We start from the raw sequence: 23351 nt of genomic DNA, 5'->3' as shown, positions 1-23351 counted from the left end.
AAGAAAAAATGAACAGATTAAAAGATCTAGAATTGACAGGGTTGGGGAGCAATGAATGAAAAGCAAGTCCAAGGCATATAGGAATATGATATTACCCCTAATTGTTTTATTTGAATAGCTTGTAATTAACCAATGGGATTATAACTCACCTATAAAGTACTGATACTGTCCCTAGTTCTCTTCCATATCTTCTGTACATTGATTCAGGTACAAAAGAGAATGTTTGGAAAGATCTTAATAGAAACACTCAATTGACTAATTTAGTACTAATGAGAGATTCTTCCTCAGGTTAAGTTCATATTTCATGTGACCTGATTTGTAATCAGTGGTGAAAACATGATTTTTTTACTAATGTGAATTCAACACTATAGCTTTCAACATCTTTAATTATTTTATGACTGTGTCTATAATGGCTTTGGGATAAGACTGCCTGGTCTCAAGTTAGAAGTAGATAAGTAGATATCTACATACATATGTAGTGTAGGAAATTACATATGTATGTGTGTGTATGTATGAGATATATATCCCACCCTATATCATATAAGAGTATTTTAATTGAGGTATATTTGGCATATATTAAGGGTGGCTCAGTCTGTGAAGAATCTGTGTGCAATTCAGGACTACCTGCAATGTAGGAGACCCAGGTTTGAACTCTGGGTCAGAAACATTCCTTAGAGAAGGAAATAGCAACACCCTCCAGTATTCTTGCCTGAGAAGTCCCATGGACAGAGGAGCCAGATAGGTTACAGTCCATGGAGTCGCAAGAGTCAGACACAACTGAGCCAACTAAATCACCTCCACCACTGGCATATATCATTTTAACTTTGTTATACAATATAATGATTAGATATTTGTGTACATTACAGAGTGATCACTACAATAAATTTAGTTAATATCCACGAGTCACCGTCAGCATACAAAGTTACAAATTTCTTTTTGTGATGAGAACTTATAAGATCTCTTCTCAGTAACTTTCAAATATGCAACACAGTGTTATTAACTATAGTTACCATGCCATATGTGGGTTTCCCAGGTGGCTCTGGTGGTAAATAGCCTGCCTGCCAATGCAGGAGCCGCAAGAGAAGTGGGTTCGATCCCTGGGTTGGGAAGATCCCCTAGAGGAGGGCATGGCAACCCACTCCAGTCTTCCTACCTGAAGAATCCCATGGACAGAAGAGTCTGGTAGGCTACAGTCCCTAAGGTCACAAAGAGTTGGTCACAACTGAAGCAACTTAGTAAGCACACAGAATGCTGTATATTACATCCTTATGACTAACTTACTAACTGGAAGTTTGTAGCTTTTGACTGTCTTTACTCATTTTGACTTCTTTTTTTTTCTTTTTTATTCCTATTTTCTGTTTCTTTTTTATTCTTTAGATTTCATATATAAGTGAGATCATACAGTATTTGTCTTTCTCTCTCTTATTTCACTAGCATAACACCCTCAAGATTCATTCATGCTTCAAATGGCAACATTTCCTTCTTTTTATGGCTGAATAATATTTGTGTGTGCAACTGTGTTTTTGTATTAATCCATTGGTGGGCACTTAGATTGTTTCCACATCTTGGCTTTTGTAAATAATGCTGCCATGAAATGGGCATACATATATCTTTTGACTTAGTATTTTTGTTTTATTTCAATACTTACCCAGAAGAGGAATTGCTGGATCATATGGTAGTTCTATTTTTAAGTTTTGAGAAACTTCCATCTTGTTTTCCATAGTGGCTGCACCAATTTACATCCCCACCAACAAGGTACAAGGTTCTGTTTTTTCTATATCCTTGTCTATACCTGTGATTTATTGTCTTTTTGATAATAGCCATTCTAACAGATGTGAGGTGATGTCTCATTGTGGTTTTGGTTCGTATTTCCCTCGTCATTAGTGATGTTAACTGCTTTCCATGTGCCTGTTGGCCATCCATGTATCTTCTTTGGAAAAATTTTGATTCAAATCCTCTGCCCATTTTTAAATTAGATTTTTTTTTGCTTTTGGCTATTGAACCACGTGAGTTCTTTGTATAGTTTATATATTAATCCCTTATCAGATGCATGATTTGCAAATATTTTCTCCCAGCTGGCAGGTTGCCTTTTCATTTGATGATTTCTTTTTCTGTACAGAAGGTTTTAGTTTAATGTAGTCCCACTTGTATATTTTTTTACTTTATTGCCTTTACATACATATCTTAAGAGAAGTTATTTAACCTTTCAGTCTGAGTACCTTCAGATTTAAACTGGAAGCTAATACTTACTTTATGAAGTGTGGCAATTAGATGACATAATACATATAGTTAGCACTGTGCCAGTCATATAATAGAACATGTTGTTATTATTTATTATACACTAGATAAAATTTCTCCAACTTATACATGACTTAGTGAGCATTCATAATGTTTATGGAGTTCTGACTTAATATTTATTTCTTTTATTTCAGAGTGATACTGAATTCACTCATTCATTTATTTATTCATTAGCAAGATGAGGCATCTGCTATGTGCTGGGTTGCTATTGGGTGCTAATGAAGCAAAGATGAATGATAAATGTTCCCTGTCCAGTAGCTGTTTATGTACTAAGAGGCAAGGCAGATATTCAGAATTTGGCAAATGTTGTAATGGAACTACTGTGGCGGTATAATAGTAAAAATAAAATGACCAACTTTTTTCCAGAAGAAAAAAGGGAAGGGAAGATTCTCAGAGTAAAAAATGTTTGACCAGAGTCTCAAATAATTAATCCAAATTTGCCATGAGAACATAAAATGAATTCCATTAAAATAGAGGGAAAATGTACAAAGAATAACCAGATGGCCTGGTGATTATAAAAAGCAAATATTTTGATATGGCTAAATACTACTGAATTCAGGCATTATTTCTTGGTTTGGAAAATATTTACATGTTATTTTTATTAGGCACATGGTATAATTCTTGTTAAGTATTAAGCAGTGTGCCTGCTTGGTCATGTTCTACTCCTCTTTCCATTCCCATTATTAATCTTTAAGGAAGCATCCCACAGGTAAAAAATGATATCTTGTCAAATGTAAGTTGATGAAACTATGGATGAATTCCCATGACAACAGTTTCTCCTCTTTCTGTGTTCACAGTTGGACCAGGGTGGCCAGGAAGGGAAAGGATTATTTTTCCTTTCCTATTGTATGATATGCATGAAAGGAAGTAGGCAACTTACCAAATAAATAACAGAGTTTTGGTGAGCAACAACCACTTTAAAAAAAATGATATAATTTACTCTTAGGATAGGGTCAGAGGGAAATGATCTGCAGTGTCTGAAGATGTATCCAAAGCACTGTCTGCTTTAGTCATCTATAGCCAACCATATTTACCACTGTAGAAGTATGTACAAAATAAAACTTATCCTGAAAAATATACATATAGCAGAATTTAAATGAAGAATGATGTCAAATTTAAATGGCGAAAACAGCTGAAGCAAGAAATTATTGTCTTTTAAAATAAGGACTTCTGTCATTATAAAAACAAATAAAATAACTCCTGCTGGTCTAATTCTAAAATCCTATATTTTATCAAACTCACATAGAAGATATTTTACTACCAGTGGAGACATAATGTTGATGTACAACTGTCTGCTTCCTCTACACCCCTAAAAAGAAGCAAAGGAGAATCATCTGCATGTCAGAGGTAACTACTCTTATCTCTACACTATAATGACTGTGGCTCAGGAGAGGAGCAGCATTAAACCCATTTAGAAATAGCATAAACACATTATGACTTATGAACTAGAGAAGTATACACAGTACATTTTTGCATAGATGAAATAAAACTGAACATTCACTATGTTCTTGTAATACAAATTAAAGCAATTAATGTTATTTCAAATTAAGCTGTAAGCATGATTGAGCTGACAGGTAGTTACTGATGATTTGATTTAACCTCAATTTATATATCAAAGTATTTAATGTCAAGTAGAAAAATATCTCTAATTAAATAAATTGATAAATAGTATTTAGCTTGCATCTTTCCCCTGATAATAATATTGAATTTTTCTACTCTTATAAAATAGTTTTGAACTCTCATTTTTTAAAAAAGCTACAACAATCTATTCCTATTTTAGAATAATATTCATTTTAAGTTCACTTCCACAGGTGTAGCTTTGGAATGCCCTGTAAACTACTAAATCAATGTTAAAAAGTGTAATGTAATCATTTATAAGATGTATTTTAGATAATATCACTTTAGATATTTGTTGTTGTTGTTTAGTCACTAAGTATGTTCAACTCTTTGTGACACCGTGGGCTGTAGCACACCAGGCTTTCCTGTTATTCACTATCTCCTGGAGTTTGCTCAAACTCATGTCTGTTGAGTTGGTCGTGAATCCAACCAGCTCATTCTCTATCACGCCCTTCTCCTGCCCTTGATCTTTCCCAGCATCAGGGTCATTTCCAATGAGTTGGCTCTTCTCTTCAGGTGGCCAAAGTATTGGAGCTTCAGCTTCAGCATCAGTCCTTCTAATGAATATTCAGGGTTGATTTCCTTTAGGTTGACTGATTTGATCTCCTTACTGTCCAAGGGACTCTCAAGAGTCTTCTCCAGCACCACAGTTCAAAAACATCAGTTCTTCAGCACTCAGCCTTTTTTATGTTCCAACTCTCATATCTGTACATGACTACTGGAAAAACCATAGATGTGACTAGACAGACCTTTGTCAGCAAAGTGATATCTCTGCTTTTTTATACATTATCTAGGTTTGTCATAGCTTTCTTTCCAAGGAACAAGGGTTTTTTTGTTTGTTTGTTTTTGTTTTCAATTTCACTGTGCAGTCACCATCTGCAGTGATTTTGGAGCCCCAGAAAATAAATCTGTCACTGTTTCCACTATGTTTCCACTTCATCTATGTGACGGGATAGGGATGCCATGATCTTAGTTTTTAGAATGTTGAGTTTTAAACCAGCTTGTTCACTCTCCTCTTTCACCTTCATCAAGAGGCTCTCTAGTTCTTCTTCGCTTTCTGCCATAGAGTGATATCATCTGCATATCTGAGGTTGTTGACATTTCTCCTGGCAATCTTGATTCCAGCCTGTGCTTTCATCCAGCCTGGCATTTTGCATCATGTAGTCTGCATATTAGTTAAATAAGCAGGGTGACAAATACAGCCTTGACATACTCCTTTCCCAATTTGGAAACAAGTCTGTTGTTCCATGTCTGATTCTGTCCCTTCTTGACCTGCCTACAGATTTCTCAGGAGGCAGGTAAGGTGGTCTTCCCATCTCTTCAGGAATATTACAGTTTGTTGTGATCCACACAATCAAGGTTTTAGCCTAATAAGTTGCGATTTAAAGACATCCGTTAGGATTTATAACTCATTATATAGAGTGCTCTGTTCTTTGCAAATGAAACAAATACCTAGATATGAAATTTATCATTTTTTCTTAACTTAGTTCTTTAGTATTCATACTATGAGACAAAAGAATCTTGGCACAGGTAAGTGAGTCTTTAAAAAAATAAATTTAAAGCTATGTGACTTATGAACAGTTTGAAGATGTCTAATACATAATAATGATGGATTCGGTGTTGTATTCATTTCTCTACAACCCACTGTCACTGTTACTCCAGGTTAACACTTGAGCCAACCATATGCCATAAGGCTACCTGGAGGTCAGTCCTTGGTCTCGGAACCAAATTCTCTCTTTGCGTGTACTTCTGCTCACATCTACTTTTTTTCACAGCAAAATACAGATATTTAACTGAAGGATTTATCCTCCTCACGTTTAATGATATGATTAGGAAAATTCACCTTTGCTTCTGTCCATTTTCATTCATTTGCAACTTGAATTTGAAACCTTAGTGTAACTGATGAGTAGCTGGATAGAGTTAGAAATAGAGCTCTGTGAATGTGTATGAAAAAAAATACGGATCAAATTTTAGGAATAGAAATTAAAAAATGAGAACTCTCTGGCTTATAGAAGACAGTAGCCACTTATGTCAATGGAGACTTAAAATGCGTATTCTGGAAACATTCAAACTGTCACATTACCACATCTTTGCTATTTAACTCAATTTATATTCTTCAAATTCAGATTTTAATTATACTTAAAAGATTATATTTATTTCAAATTTTCATTTTATTGTAACCAATATTTTCATTTCAGTTTCTAATTTTTCATCCATAGCATTTGGAAATATAATTTAGTTTTTTATATTGTCTTTGTACTTTGCAAACTTACTAAATGTGTTTATTTATTCTAGTTGCTTTTTGTAGACCACATGGGATTTTGTGGTCATGTCATATGATATGGTCATGTCATCTGTCACTAATGAGAGTTTTTTTTCTTACTTTCCAATTTGGATAACTTTTACTTCTTTTTCTTGCCTACTGTACTGTATGAAACATCTAAGGATGCTAAGTAGAATGGCTGATAGTAAACATCCTTGTTTACCTAATTTTATATAAAAAAATTGCCTTTCACCGTTAAGTATTATTGCCCTGTCTGAGGTTTAGGAAATAACCTTCTATTTCTGGTTTAGTGAGAGTCTTTATGAATGTCAGACTTTATCTAATGCTATTTCTGAGTCTGTTGCAATGACCATATGATTTACCTTCTCTGTTTGCTAATATGATCAGTAATATTGATTGAATTTAAATGTTAATCTGTACTTAAATTCCAATTAAGAGATTTTGCATTCATATTTCTGAGGGATATAAGTCTATAGTTTTCCTTTCTTTTAGTATCTTTGTCTGATTTTGTTACTAACATAATACCGGCCTGAAGAATTAGTTGGGAATTATGAAAATTCTCTTTACTCACAGATAAAAGAAAATAAGCTCAATTTTAATTAAGAGTTTATGTAGAATTAGATCTTAAGTTTTTTGAAGAATTCACTAATAAAATCATTATTATTTCTGCTGTTTTCTTTTTGGGAAGATTTTAATAGCTCCAAAACCACTCAAATTATTTCTTCTTTAGTGGACTTTGGTAGTTTGAGACTTTGAAGGAATATCTCTATCAAACTTATTTATGTAGTTAAGATATCAAATTTGTCACAAATAATTCATAATGTTTTTATTATTCTATAATAGAGTAGTGTCAACTAATGCCCTCTCTCTTGTTCCTGTTAATGGTACTTTATTTTCTGTTTTTATTTTCAATCAATTTGAGTAAAGGTAGATCAATTTATTGATCCAAGAGCCATCCTTTTTTCTCATTGACTATTTTCTATTATTATTTTTTCTATTCATTAATTTCTATTCAGATAATTATTATTTGATTTTAATTTCTTTCTTTGTATTTTGGAGTCTTCTTCCTTTTTTTTCAAAGATAGAAATTGAGGTTATGGATTTTAGACCTTTTGTAATATAATGCTATCAATTTCCTTCTTACTACTGCTTTAGTTACATCCCATACATTTTTGTGTGCCTAGTTTTCTTTTTCATTCAGTTTAAGATATTTTCTAATTTTTATTTATATTTCTCCTTTGACCCACTGGTTATTTAGAAGTGTATCATTTACTTTCCAAATACTTGAGAATTTCTAGCTTATCTTTATATTATTGATTTCTAGTTTAGTTGTGTAGAATGAGCATCTTCTGTATATGTGTATCATTTTGTATTTATTGTGACTTTTTATAAACTAGAATATGAACTAACTTGGTAAGTGGTTTGTGTTCACATAAAAATATTGGTATTGTTGAGTATTCTATAATTATCAATTAAACAAGTTGTTTGATAATGTTGCTCAAGGTTTTATGTTCTTATGTCATTTTACTCTAGCAATTATTTAGAGAGTGATGTTGAGATATTTCATTATAATTGTGGATTTGTTTAACTCTCTTTTCAGTTTTATCAGTTTATCTTCTGAAATATATCTTGAATCTTGAAGCTCTTCTATTAGGTACATTAATATTAAGGATTCTTATATCCTCTTCAGGGATTGACCCCTATATGAAATTATCCTCTCTGCCTAAAGGGTTATTTTCCTGTTCGCTTGCAAGTTCGCCTCCTTTAACTCCCTCAGGTCAGAATTTGTATGCTATTTTCTGAAAGAGACTGAATTACCATCCAACTCAAAACTAGCCTCTATTCCATATTATTCTCTCTTTTAATCATTTTGGTTTTAGTAATAACTATGAATTTTAAAAATAATGTATTTTAAATTATGTTTGTGACTGTGTTTTATGTCTTTTAATGTTTTCCCCACCATAACCTGCATATAGTAGGGATTCTTCTCTTCATATCCTCATGGATGGCACATAGCACATGGCATTCAGAAATGTTTGAATAAGCATGTGAATAAATAAGCTATTCTCTGTGGCTTTATTGTTTGCTTCCATTCTTTTTGTGTTTAAAAAAAAATCATTTTTACCTCTTGTTTCTGCCTGTTCTTTCTTCTAAGTACACCTAAACTCCACTGAGCAGTGGATATCTCCATCACCTCAACTTGTAAATCTCTAAATCTCTGGTCCCATATGCTGCTGCTGCTACTGCTAAGTCGCTTCAGTCGTGTCTTTTTTTACCCACCAAGCTCCCTCGTCCCTGGGATTCTCCAGGCAAGAACACTGGAGTGGGTTGCCATTTCCTTCTCTGGTCCCATATAACTTTGTAACATACTCATTTATAAAAATGTTTAGTCTTTTTCCTAAGCAGTAAACACTTTACAAAGAGAAGATGGGACTATCCTAGCCTTTCTAGTGTTTGCATCTAGAAATGGACACATTTTTTAGTAGAATAATTATTGTCATTTAATATTCACCTGTGAGTACAGGCTCTAGTCTGTATTTACTCTCAAAGATATAATTTTTATAAAGACACATAATTTACTTCAAAATATGTCAGCAAACAGTGTGATAGATAATGTATATGTTATTTTTTAAACTGTAATCCAGGTACTTCTAGCATTCTCTTTAAGAATTCATGTTCCATGGGAGGTTGGCTGTTATTCTAATCAAGAATCCCAGTCACAGTACTGTAATTCCATTCTGAATGTCAGAATTACTATTTTTTCTTCCTGAGTAAGACAATAGTTGAATGTTTACTGACATTATAAATTTAAAAATAGATCTTCATAAAATCCAATATGAATATGATAAAGTTAATAGAATTGCATCATGTATTTTAGACTTGTGTCCCAATCTACATCAGCTGGACATATGAGTTCAGTAAAGTGTGGAACCTAAACCACTAGGCTTTAGGAATGGTAACCAAGTCTTGACCTGGGATTAGATTTTTGTTAGTCTCATGCTAATCATAGGGGTACAGAATTCTGCCTCTGGAATGTTATGTTTGATGTCAGAGAAAAATAGTAGGTCTCAAGTCTGCAAATAACATGCTGTGCCAAAGATACTTTATACAAGGAATATTGTTCTTCTCTTTGCTGAAGACATGAGAGCTTTGGAAAGCTTCTGGAATACAGTTTTATAGTCATATTAAAATTTAAAGATTTTTCTGACTTATGACTGAGACAAAGTAATTCATACAGCTTTTCTAGTTTTCTATGCTAATTTTGCCTGAAATTGTAAGTCTATGATAAAAGCACAACCGTATTCTTAAAATATATTAAGTATTATTATTAATGAGAAAAGGTGCTGTCAGAGGTAACAAATATGTATCCAAATACTAAGAAAAGGGGCTTCCCTGATGGCTCAGATGGTAAAGAATCTGCCTGCAATGTGGGAGACCTGGGTTCAATCCCTGGGTTGGGAAGATCCCCTGGAGGAGGACATGGCAACCCACTCCAGTATTCTTGCCTGGAGAATCCCCATGGATAGAGGAGCCTGGAAGGCTACAGTCCATGGGGTGGCAAATACTTGGACATGACTGAATGAGTAGGCATAGCACAGCATAAAGAAAATTATCTAAATAAAGTTAATTATATAAGAAAATCTGTGCAGTAATTAGTTTCTTTTTATGCAAGATTAAATACTACTTAGCTTCATTTTTAAACATTTTTCAAAAGTGCTTTTGGGTACATAACTTTACAAGGGCCACTTTAGTAATATAGCCAACATTTCTTGTGAAGATGTTTCTTTCATGCTACAGAAGCACTCCCCTTCGTTAACGGCTCTACATACTTGGTAATGTCTGAACTGTACATGATCTTTCCTCCCTTAATCCCCTCAATGAATTACTCTTCTTTCATCTGTTTCCTAAACCACAGATAATTTTCAATTTGCTTCTTATTCTACTGTAAATTGACCCTCTCAGCCTATAGTGATTTTCTGTCTCCTCACCCCATATTAGTGTGTATTTTTTCCATTTATCATGAATGTTTGGAATTTGTTTTCAGTGTCTTAATATGTCTTATATTCATCGTTTGATTGCAAACTGTTAAGCTCTTTTGTTTTTTACGCAATGTCTAGCACTTTTAGGTAACTATCTATTGATTATGATAACCAGGTAGTATCTTAAAAATAGCAACTTAAAGGCTTGCTATGCTACTAATTGGTATATCAGGTTATTGTCTACTTCATTTTCATCACAAATTGTTTATAGTTTAGTCTTTTTATCTTTATTCCTCTCTGTAAATTTAACATCTCAGTTTTGCAAAACTATCAAAAAATAGTTTGAGAAGTTCTAGTATATTTTCTTGGAACTGATTTTTTAATCAGGAAATAGTATCAGGAAATAGTATCCAGAGCAAGATGGCCCTGGGCTAGTAATTGACAGACTTATCTATTCTTCCAAATAATATTTTGTAATCAGACGTAAATTTCAGAAAGCAGTCACATCTCATAGAATATGAAATTTAAACTAGATTAGGCTATTGTTACTATAAGGTAGGGAAACTACCCTCATACTTTTTCAACATATCCTTAAATAGTTAGTTAATTCAAAACTTTTATTAAATACTAAGTTCCAGACATTGTTCTTAGCACCTGGGATTTGGAAAATAGCATCAACGGGAATACTTGTCCTAGCTTTGTATTCTGGGTCAAGGACAAACAGACAATTTTATCCTGAATATAATATTAAAGAGTGATAATTGTCTTGACTGAAATTAAAGGTTGGAAGAGCAATAGGAAGTAATATAGAAAGTCACAGTGGTTGGGAAGTGAGAGGTTACTGTAGAGAAGAGGTCAGAGAAGGCTTTTCAGAGAAAGCAGTATTTGAGTATATGTATGAGTGAAATGAGGGAGACACATAAAGGAATCTGAAGGAAAAGCCTTGCTTCAGGCAGGGGGATGCAAATGCAAAGTTTTGGGGGAGGGGACTGATCTTAGAGATTTCCTGTGTCAAGAAAAGTAAGAAGGCAGATGTGGTCAGAATTGATACTTTGCAAGGCCATCTAGTGTAGGAAGGGGTAAGGATTATTTCCTAAATGAGAGAGGAAGCCAACGGATGATTTTGAGCAAGGGGATGCAAAAACCTGGTTATGAGCCCTCTTTACCTTCTTCTCCCCTTGGGGAATCTCCACTTCGTCCTCAGAGCAGGAGTACTCAGAGGGAGAGGCAGATGGCTTTGGGCAGGCTGCACTCAGGTCACAGCTCCTGGTTGATTCACACATGTTGTCTAACTGTCTGAGTATTTAGTTTTAGGAAACTGTCTATGGCCATTACTTCCCATTTTGATCAAATATATGAATTGAATTATCACTGCATGCATATGTACTTAGTTGCTCAGTCAATGTCCAGATCTTTAAGACTCCATGGACTGTAGCCCACGAGGCTCCTCTGTTCATGGAATTCTCTGAGCAAGATTACTGGAGTGAGTAGCCATTCCTTTCTCCAGGGTATCTTCCTGACCCAGGAATCGAACCCAGGCTCCTGAATCTCAGGCAGAGTCTTTACCATCTAAGTCACCAGGGGAGCCCCTTAATTTATCACTCTCTGTCTAAAATTAGAGAATCTTTTAAATTGAGATGCTGGATAATCAGTAAAGGTCTCTTCGCTTACAGAAGGAGAGAATAACAGTTCTGAGCTCTAATTTGTAAAGTTCCCAAAACATCTGAAGTAAATTGACCTGTGACGATGGAGGCAAAGTTAAATGGAACGAGCAGAAGTATTTCTTCCTTTCCTCTGATGGACAGACCCCTTGGGCTAATTGAAAATGCACAAAGGCCTCAGGGCTCTGGTGACATTTCTCTTCTTTGGACCCACATGATATAAAATTATTAGTTTTCAATCTTTAATTAATCATTATATGTTACATAAGGTAAGCATACTTTTTGTGGAGTTTCACATTTGTGTTGCATATTGCTTTATTGATAGCCACCTCAGGCGGACTTCAACAAATATCTCTATTTGACAGGTAGTTTCTCAGAGTTCACTGTGTATGCAGTTAGGTAAGATGAAATATTCTACTTTCTATTGCCACCTATCCTTGGGTGGTTTGTTTTATGACTACAATGAAATGATGTTGTTTCTGAAGTGATTATGGAGAGTCACATGTTTTTGGATGCTGACAAGGTGTGCCCTTATTTTGGGCAATTTTTATGACCTAGAGGATGAAAGTTGCCAAAATGATAAAAAAAAAATTGTATAAATGGCATACATTTGGATTCCTTCATTGTTTCAAAGAATTGCCATTATAGTTTTTTCCATGTAAAAATACATGTAGATCTAGACTCCGTTGCTTGGACTGGTCCTCATCACCAACTCTCCTAAGTCCATAGCTTGAGAAGTATATTATTCCATAGATAGCCCCCCACTCCTATGAAAGCTCACAGATTCTTTCCTCAGTCCCTCAGAACACAGTTCTCTGAACAGGGCAGAGAAGTCAGCACTCCCAACGTTTTGACTCTCTCTGCATCTAAAGTGCACATTAATTTCCTAATGAATTCAGTGTAGATGGAGTCAGGGAGGCTGGTAAGCCAGAATTATTATTTAATTTTTTAGCATTAATGTAGAAATTACTGCTTTTTTAAAAAAATCTTTTACACATTCTACATAAAATCATTTTCCTTCTATGTAACCCAGCATATATATAGTGTAATGTTTGAGTGTGGACAAAGACAATGAAGACAGAAATAGGAAGTAGTAATTTGTGTATATTTGATATTGAAAAGAGCAGTAGAAGAGAGAGGAATAGAAATAGGAAGAATAGTAAGGAGTTCATTGTTATAAGAAAAATGAAGTTTTCTCAAAACCAGATGGTAAAACATGAATGTGGTCAGAGAGATGGTCAGATTTTAAATTTATCATATTTTGAAGCTGGAGCCCACAGGATTTCCTCCTTCATTAATCATGAGGTGAGAGAAACAAAAAAGATGAAGAATGAATCAAAGGTTTTTGTGGTTTGGAAAAGGAACAACGGAGCCACCATCATTTGAGAGTGGAAAGATTCTAGATAGGTTAAACTTAAGGTGTTTGTCAGCATTCACATGTAGATGTTGAATAGACGGCTGTATATATGAAGCTAAAGTTCATCAAAAAGATCTGCCTAGAGTTATACATTTTTTAGTAGACATCATGTACATGGTATTAAAAATAAGAAAATCAGTTTAAATAAATGAGTTTGGGGATACTCCAATGCTAGGAGGTCCGTTAGATTTAAAATAAGATGTACATGAACTATATAACTCTGTATTAATCTTTAGTCCGCAATAAATCAAGGAAGAAACAAGATTGTCACTGCATAACCAATGGAACTCTAAATGGATGCATGCTTTCTTTACAATAAAATTCTGTAGCTAGGCATGAGATTAATTGCTAGAGAACAAGAACAATGTACTTCTGAAATTATTTTAATGATTAATATATTTTCAACATTTTATTGACATTATAGTAGAGAAATAGGAACTTAAAATTTTTAGCATACAATTTTAATATTCTTAAGATAGTATCTGGAGATTGGAAAATTATCTGACTTCTAAAACTCTCATTTTAATTAATGAAACTTTATAATGATATCCAAAATTGTGTCTTTTTCTTGTGTTTATTTTACTTTCAGTACTTTTCAGTGTTCCTTAGTTATTTCACTATTTTTATTGAATAATTTAAGTGAACATTTTCTTCAGTTATTTATTTAAAATTGTAGACAGATAACACAAGTTTCATCCTAGGAATGGCACTATAAGATTTCCTATCTTGTAGCACTACATAGCATTACAAAATGTTATGTCATGAAATAATGTTTTGATGTGATTGACTTAGATCTATTTTGGCATCTACTCAAACTTAATGTTATAGAAGTGTGCATTTGCAAATTAGATTTGCTCTCAGTCAAGAATTAGCGTGAGAAATAGAGTGCCAAGGTATATATGTCTGCTTGTGTATATAATTGAGCATATGTATGTGGGTTTGTACAAGAGCACATTTTTAGCATTTATTGCTTTTCACATTGATAGTCATAAATTTCTGTTCATGTTTACCTTACAGTGTTTTCCAGTTAAAATGTTTCCCATTCAGCTTCATCATATCTCTATCAAAAATCTTATATTCTGGATTCTTTTTTTATTGACCATTTTAAAACTTTGCTTCTATCTATAACCAAATATACCGAATAAGCTGGTGGCACAGATGGTAAAGAATCTGCCTGCAATGCAGGAGAACTGGGTTTGATCCTTGGTTTGGGACGATCCCCTGGAGAAGGGAATGATAGCTCACTCCAGTATTCTTGCCTGGAGAATTCCATGGACAGAGGAGCCTGCTTGGCTATACAGTCCAAGGAGTCACAGAGTCAGACATGAATGAGCAACCTTCACTTTTCAATCATTTCTTTAAATTCTATTTGCAAAATAGACCTTAATTATAGTATGTGTCTCTCTGTATTTCAACATTATTTTTCAATTTTAATTATTATTTAAACTATTAAAATTCCATCATCAGAAAGGTAAAATATATTTCACTTTCTGAATGCTCTTACCAATGGTACATAGCTCTAATTGACTGCACTGTTCTTTCCCCTCACAAAGAATGTTTAGTTTTCAGTAAATTATTACTTAGAATCAACTATAGCTAATAAGGCTAATTACATGTTTTAGACAGAAATAAGAAAGCCCAATATTCCATAGTATTACAAAGTTCTCTACTTGAAAATTTTTCCTGTTGGATTATTATTTTTATTAGATGAACATGTGTATTAGTATCAGAAGGAACATAATCTGCAGTACTTTATGAGAGATCAAGCTTTGGAAAATAATATTTAAATCCAAAAGAGTTATGGAAAGAAACATTACACACATTTTATAGGAAATATAGATGGCTTAATCTTTTCATGGGCAAAAGGCTAAATCTATGTCATTTTTGAAAGAAGTTTTTAAACATAGAGGCCTTTGTCATCCTCAAAATAATATCCTTTGCTCTCTTCCTTGAATATTCCACTGGTTCAATAATAAGGTATTCCTTTGAATAACAGCTTTGTTTGTGAACATACCTCATATTAGTAAATCAAGATGTACTCTCTACTGATTAGTCAATCGACCAAAATCAGGGTTTTGAGGGAAGAAGTTACACTTAATTACATAGAAATGTAATGTAAATGTCATGCTGTGAAGATTCTGGGCTCTTTTCTATTCTTTGGAAGAGTGTTGACTTCTTTACTTCATCAGGAAGGTGTTAAATTATCCGGACTCAAACTTTAAACATGGGCATTTGGGCATCAGCTTAAATCTCAGTTCTGTCCATCTTTAGCTTGGCTGTTTAGAGTATTACCTACTAATTCATGACACTGCGTTAAGTGTCATGAGATTGAGGAAGAGTTTATATACAGATTTTGAACACCTTCTCTCTAGTTTTGTCTTTTTATGATTCTCCATACCTCTAGAAGAGGTTAGTTTCAGTAGTCTCTCATTATCTGACTGGAGTCTGACCTTAATCTAAAAGAAGCCTGGCTTCAGTTCAGAAGACAGAAATTTGAAATATACTCTCTTCCCACCCTCTTCCTCCAAATGTCAGCCACAGAATCACCCACTTCTGGTTTCTCTTCGTGCATTTAGAAGCTGAGTTTCATGTGCTGTCTGGAGTTCACAGCTGTCTACTGTGACAGAGGTGGTCCAGGAGAAATTTACTTCACCAAATGCATGTCTTAAAATCAGAGTTATTAATTCATTCTAATTTGCCCAAGGACTTACCCCTTTATCAGGAAAATCACATGGGCTTCTTTTCTAATGTAGTCTATAAATCTATGTAATTATAAACCAAATTTTTTAAAAAAACTAAAAAAAATATTATTCTGTAGCTTTGAAAGCCAGACAGTTCTTAATTTTTAAAGCCAGTAATAAAAGTCATTATGAAACTCTCAGTGAAAACTTTATTTTCCTTTAAGGTGCAGCTTTTTGTTGTTGTTGTTCAGTCGCTGAGTTGTGTCTGACTCTTTGCAACCCCATGGACTGCAGCACACCAGGCTTCCCTGACCTTCAGCATCTACTGGAGCTTGCTCAAACTCATGTCCACTGAGTCTGCCATCCAACTCAATGCCATCCATTGAGTGATGCCATTCAACCATTTCATCCTCTATCATCCCCTTCTCCTCCTGCCTTCAATTTTGCCCAGTATCAGAGTGTTTTCCAATGAGCTGCAGATTTTAGAAAGATAAAATAAGATGCCAACACATGTTAATCATTGGAGTTTAACTTTTGCACTTTCTGTCAAAGTTTAATGTTGTATTAGATCTGGACAAGGTATAACTTGAGTACACACATAATGAGCGAAAAAGGATTTTGGCGAACTCATCTCCAAAGTTTTCCAAGAGAGAAAGAAGCAGGGGAAAAAAATGGACCAAAAAAGGGATATGAATGAGAGCTGCCTATGGCCAGATATAGAGAATGTTATAATCAGTGGTTCAATAGAAGGGAGGTCTTGAGGGCTGTTCATTGTAATTCTCAGGGAGTAGTAAGGGGACCATGGAAAGAATTATATTGGACAAATAAGCTCTGCTCTATTAAAAGATTATTTCTGGACTTCTGTTATTAAAGACAGTTCTTGCTAGTTCTCCTGACAGTTTTACTGATATCATTGGAAATTGAGTGTCCCTGTCCCCCTTGAAGCCTTCTCGTAATCTGTCAGAGGCTTCTCAGTTCCTTTTGTCTTTTTTTTGGATGGAATGGGACAATGACACTTCTGGTGACCTTCTTAATATATAATACTAACAAGTTTTTCATTTTCTCACTATCTCAAAAAATTGATTTGAAAAGATAAAGAAGGCAGGAGTGTTTATTTCCAGGGCAAGGCAGAATTCTTCAACAAATTTTCCTTTTCCACCCTGAGATGTAGGACGTCTTTAACCATGGTACAGAAAATTAAGCACAATTAGGGTTTCAAGGTTTTAAATTAGGCAACATGTGAGTCCTTTTTATTAGAAGAGTATAGATTTAAGGAATATTGAAGTAGTTTGAACACTTCAGGGGAAGGAACAGAAGGGAAATGTAAAGAGTGGGAAAAAATGTGGTATGAGCTTTAGTGGAAGTTTCTCACACATTTAATAGTTTTAGCTAAAGAGTTTGAGGGAGGTGATTCTAAATTTCACATTGCATTCAAATGTCTCATAGTATTGATATTTTTAAAATGTAGACCACTGAATAGTCAAGAAGCTATTTTTCCTTTTGTTCTGTTGTATCTCTCAAATAAATAATTTTGTTCATGCCACAAAGTGTTCCACAGTAATTCTAAGTTGTAGTTAGTGAAATTATATCAGGGCATAGATAGATATGTACATAAATTGGCATTATAATATGGATAGATGTTAAAGTGGTTTTTTTTTGGTGTTGTTGTGGTTCAGAAGTGGCACAGAGTTATATTAATGCGACCCAGGATGAAACTTAATCAGCTGTAAAGGATGGTGCTCTTGCTTCCAATATCTGGCCAAGTTTGCAGAAGCACATCAAGGATTCTAAAATGTGTAAACTACTAAGTTGAGAGTCTAATGTGAAGATCTAGAGATGATGAATTTAGATTATTATTCTGAAACATTTCAAAAGAATTTTTTTTCTCAAAAGGCAAAGTGTCTAGGACAATAAATGTTTTTATTTTGTTGTTTTAAGATGGTAGAGATCTTTGCCTACTGACAATAGAGGTGGAAAGTAGATAACAGAATGAAGATCATTAGGCAGCTGGAGAAGGAGGGTGGAATTGAACCTTTTATGGGAGGCGACTGTGTTTTTTCCCTAAGAACTTAGAGCAGAAAAGAAAAAATGACTTTAGAAAAAAAAATTGCAGAGAAGTGAAAAATAGAAGGGTAAGAGGAAGGGTCTAGAATAGTGTGCAAAAATGTGTAATCACCAGAAGCTTCAAACACCCAAAGACTAGGAGCCTTCATTTTGAATCTTACTAATCTCATGCATTTTTTCCATTACCCTTAGAACAAAATCTAAATATTTTATTCACCCTTCGACTAATATGATGTGGAATAAACTATTTTGTCTTCTGTGGAATATAGTAATCAATTGATGGAAATTAACAGAAAGAATTTAGTAGTTTGAGGAACTGATTTAAAACACTGTCTTACTTTAACAAGACTTTCCAGGGCAGTCAGACCTTTCAAGATGACTTGATTTACCTTTCATATTAACAACAGCAGTAAACTTGGTTTAGGGACCTTTTATGCCCCTTCACCCCTTCATAATCTGTCTCTTTCTCTGTCGCTGCTTCTCAATGGCAATTTGAAGTAACTCTCTTGCTGAGGGCTTTCACTGGTACAGTCAAGAGCCACTAGAGACTTTAGCTTAGATCTTGGCTCTGAAAAAAAGCCTGGCTCTTCTCCAATCTTCCTCAATATACTGAAGTTCATTCAGAACTATTGATATTGATATTTTTTTTCAGATTTTGTGGTATTTTTAGTTTCTTTCTTAAGCAAGGCTAATTTTCCTTCTTAAATTGGCCTCAAACTCTGAGGCTTGATCTATTTCTCCAACCTCTACTTTCTGATCTTTACTCTGCATGATCTTCTGCTGACTGCATGCAGACCCAAGGTTCATCAATCTAGTACCTCCAGGTCTGCCTATAATTTTGTATTTTCAATTAATTTCCTAATCACAAATATATTGTATTTTGTATATGATCCCAGTAGTAAATTTTATAGGTTTTTTTTTAAAAAAATTCATTTTGTTTCCACTTCAACTCTGTTTATTTATAGCCAAGGTCTATTTATTTTTAGCCCTGTCTATTTATTTATAGATACAGTTGACTCTTGAACTACATGCATTTGAATTGTGTGGGTATCCTTACATATGGATGTTTTTCAATAAAATACAATCAGTTCTCTGTATTGGCAGGTTTCATATCCATGGATTCAACCAGTCACCAATCAAAATTTCCTTCCCAAATCTGTTGAATCCACAGGACATAAAACCTGAAACCCACAAATATGGAGAACCAATTGTACTGTGGCATTTTGTATAAGGGACTTGAGCACCTGCAGATTTTAATGTACACCAGTGCATCTGAAACCCCATGGACACTAAGGGTTGGCTGTATATGAAAACACCCTATTATCCCAATTCTCCTTTATTCAGCGATCTGCTTAAATATCTCAGGTGTAAATCACAGTATAAAAATGGTTTAAAAGGAAGCATTGATTTTATGCTCATATGGCTGTAAGAATATATATATTTTTTAAAATAGACTTTATATTTTAGAGTAGTTTTAGGTTCACAGCACATTTGGGGGAAAAGTATACAGATATTTCCCATATCCTATTGAAAGGACTACTGTTGCTCTATTTTATTGCCTTTGCTCCTTTGTCAAAAATCTGTTTATCTGAAATTATATTTATATTGTTCCATTTCTGGGCTCTCTATTCTTTTCCATTGATCTACATGTCTATTACTTTGCTAATATCCCACTATTTGGTTATTGTAGCTTTATAGCAAGTGTCGAAGTAGCATGATACCAGTCTTCCAACTTAGTTTATGTCCTTTAATATTGTGTTGGCTATTCTGGAACTTTTGCCCCTCAAACTTTAGGATACTTTGTTGTTATCCACAAATAATTTGCTGATTTTTTATTGGAATAGCATTGAATCTATAGATAATATTTGGAAAAATGACATCTTGACAGTAATGAGTCTTTCAAACCCTGAATAGGGACAGGAATCTTTTTTGGGTTTTGCCTATCACTACTGTTATTTATTTGGAAAGACAATGGAAACTCAGGTTTATAAGGAAGTGCTAAACCAAGTATTAAATACCTAAGTTTATTGACTTAATATCTAGTTTTCTGACAATAATATTGTCTAGGGTTTATTTCTTACACTGGTTGCAAAATCAGTGAATATTTACATCACTGACATTAACTCCACTGAACTTCATACTGAACTTATCTTTATCTACAATGAAGTACTTCTTTCAAGCTTGCATATCAAATTTACTTATACCTCTTACTCATACCTCTTATACCTCTATATAACTCATACCTCTTAAACCTCTTACTCAGGTCTTCCCTGGTAGCTCATCTGGTGAAAAATCCTCCTGCAATTCAGTAGATTCCCATTTGATTCTGGGTTGGGAAGATCCACTGGAGAAGGAATAGGCTACCCACTCCAGTATTCTTGGGTGCGTGGGGGGCTTCCCTCATAGCTCAGCTATCTGCCTGCAAAGCAGGAGACCTGGGTTTGATTCCTGGTTGGGAAGATCCCCTGGAGAAGGAAATGGCAACCCTCTCCAGTATTCTTGCCTGGAGAATTCCATGGACAGAGGAACCTGGCAGGCCACAGTCCATGGAACCGCAAGAGTTGGACATAACTTAGCAACTAAACAATGATGACTAAAGGGGCTTCACAGGTGGTCCTAATGGTGAACAACCTACCTGCCTAATGCAGGAGATGTAAGAGGCATGGGTTTGATCCTTGGTCAGGAAGATACCCTTGAGTAGGAAATGGTAACCCACTCCAGTATTCTTGCCTGGAAGTGGAAAATTCCATGGACAGAGGAGCCTAGCAGGCTACAGTCCATGGGGTCACAAAGAGTCAGACATGACTGAGCACACACACACTTACTCATAACTTTCTAAAATGTATTTTCCTTACAAAGTTAGAAACCCTATGATACAGCTATTCATGGTGATGATCCTGTGTGAAAAACTATTTTCTGATGATAAATTGCTTTTATGCAAAATACTAATTAAAGGCTACAACTACTGGAGTGACATTTGGTAATTTTCCATTTCCAGCAGTCTAAATGTTTTCATCAGAAAGTTAAGGGATTAAATTATACGGAAGTTCATTTCTCAGGGGATCACCAGGACATCAGGACATAATAATAACTAATAGAAGAACTCCAGCAACTTGGCATTTTACAGAAACAGAGTGTACAGGTAAATCACTGCCATTATAATTCTTAATAGCCTTATAATGGAATAAGAGTAGAAAATTTTCTAGAGCTGGAATTTTCCTACTTATATATATTAAAAAAAATTTTAAAAACAACTTCTTAAATTAGAAATGAAATCGCCTTGCCTGGAAAGTTTAGAAAATATACCACATGAAATGACTTTTTGTTTATCAATATATCAAGAAACATTCAAAAGACATTGCTGTTGGGATATAATAATTAGTAATACACAAAATTTGCCTCTTTTTGACTCACAATCTAAAATGGTAATAAAAATAAGGACTAAGGCACAATTATCAGTTCAGTTCAGTTCAGTCACTAAGTTGTGTCCAACTCTTTGCGACCCCATGGACTACAGCATGCCAGGCTTCCCAGACAATCACTAGCTCCAGGAGCTTGCTCAAACTCATGTCCATTGAATTGGTGATGCCATCCAACTATCTCATCCTCTGTTGTCCTCTTCTCTCCTGCCTTCAATCATTCCTAGCATCAGCGTCTTTCCCAGTATCAGGGTCTTATCCAGTGAGTCAGTACTTTGCATCAGATGGCCAAAATATTGAAGCTTCAGCTTTAGCATCAGTCCATCCAGTGAATATTTAGGACTGAGTTTCTTTAGGATTGACTGGTTGGATCTCCTTGCAGTCCAAGTGACTCTCAAGAGTCTTCTCCAACACTACAGTTCAAAAGGATCAATTTTTCAGTGCTCAACTTTCTCTGTAGTCCAACTCTCATATCCCTACATGACTACTGAAAAAACCATAGCTTGGGCTAGATGGACCTTTGTTGGTAAAGTAATGTCTCTTCTTTTTAATATGCTGTCTAGGTTGGTCATAACTTTTCTTCCAAGGAGCAAGCATCTTTTAATTTCATGGCTGCAGTCACCATCTGCAGTGATTTTGGAGTCCAAGAAAATAAAGTCTGTCACTGTTTCCTTTGTATCCCCATCTATTTTCCATGAAGTCATGGGACCAGATGTAATGATCTTTGTTTTTGAATGTTGAGCTTTAAGCCAACTTTTTTACTCTCCTCTTTCACTTTCATCAAGAGGCTCTTTAGTTCCTCTTGACTTTCTGCCATAAGGGTGGTGCCATCTGCATATCTGAGGCTATTGATATTTCTCCTGGCAATCTTGATTCCAGCTTGTGCTTCATCAAGTCCGGCATTTCTCATGATGTACTCTGCATATAAGTTAAATAAGCAGGGCAACAATATACATCCTTGACATACTCCTTTCCCTATTTGGAACCAATCCATTTTTCCAGGTCTGGTTCTAACTTGCTTCTTGACCCATGTACAGATTTCTCAGGAGGCAGGTCAGGTGCTCTGGCATTCCCATCTCTTTAAGAATTTTCCACAGTTTGTTGTGATCCACACAGTCAAAGGCTTTGGTGTAGTCAATAAAGCAGAAGTAAATGTGTTTTTTTTTTTTTTTTTTTTTAAACTCTCTTGCTTTTTCTATTATCCAACATATGTTAGCTATTTGATCTCTGGTACCTGTGTCTTTTCTAAATCCAACTGAATATCGGGAAGTTCTTGGTTCACTTATTGTTGAAACCTGGCCTGGCGAATTTTGAGCATTACTCTGCATTCAGATGGGTATATCTTTCATTTTGTCCTTTGTCATTAGCTTCTCTTCTTTGCGAAATGAGTGTCATTGTATGGTTGTTTGAATATTATTTGGCATTGCCTTTCTTTGGGATTGAAATGAAAACTACTGACCTTTTCCAGTCCTGTAGTCACTGCTGAGTTTTCCAAATTTGCTGGCATAATGAGTGCAGCAATTTTATAGCATCATCTTTTAGGATTTGAAATAGCTCAGCTGGAGTTCCATTACCTCCACTAGCTTTGTTTGTAGTGATGCTTCCTAAGGCCCACTTGACTTCACATTCCAGGATGTCTGGCTCTAGGTGAGTGATCACACCATTATCTGGGTCATGAGATCATTTTTGTATAGTTCTTCTGTGCATTCTTGTCACCTTTTCTTAATATCTTCTGCTTCTGTTAGGTCCATACAATTTCTGTCCTTTATTGTGCCCATCTTTGCATGAAATGTTCCCTTGGTATCTCTAATTTTCTTGAAGAGATATCTGGCCTTACCTATTCTATTGTTTTCCTCTATTTTTTTTTTTTTTTTGCATTGATCACTTAGGAAGACTTTTTTATCTCTCCTTCTTATTCTTTGGAACTCTG

Source organism: Cervus elaphus, chromosome 9 (genome assembly GCF_910594005.1).
Source record: "Cervus elaphus chromosome 9, mCerEla1.1, whole genome shotgun sequence".
Lineage (NCBI taxonomy): Eukaryota > Metazoa > Chordata > Mammalia > Artiodactyla > Cervidae > Cervus > Cervus elaphus.
The sequence above is the reverse complement of the archived record's forward strand: the minus strand, read 5'-3'. Positions refer to the sequence as shown.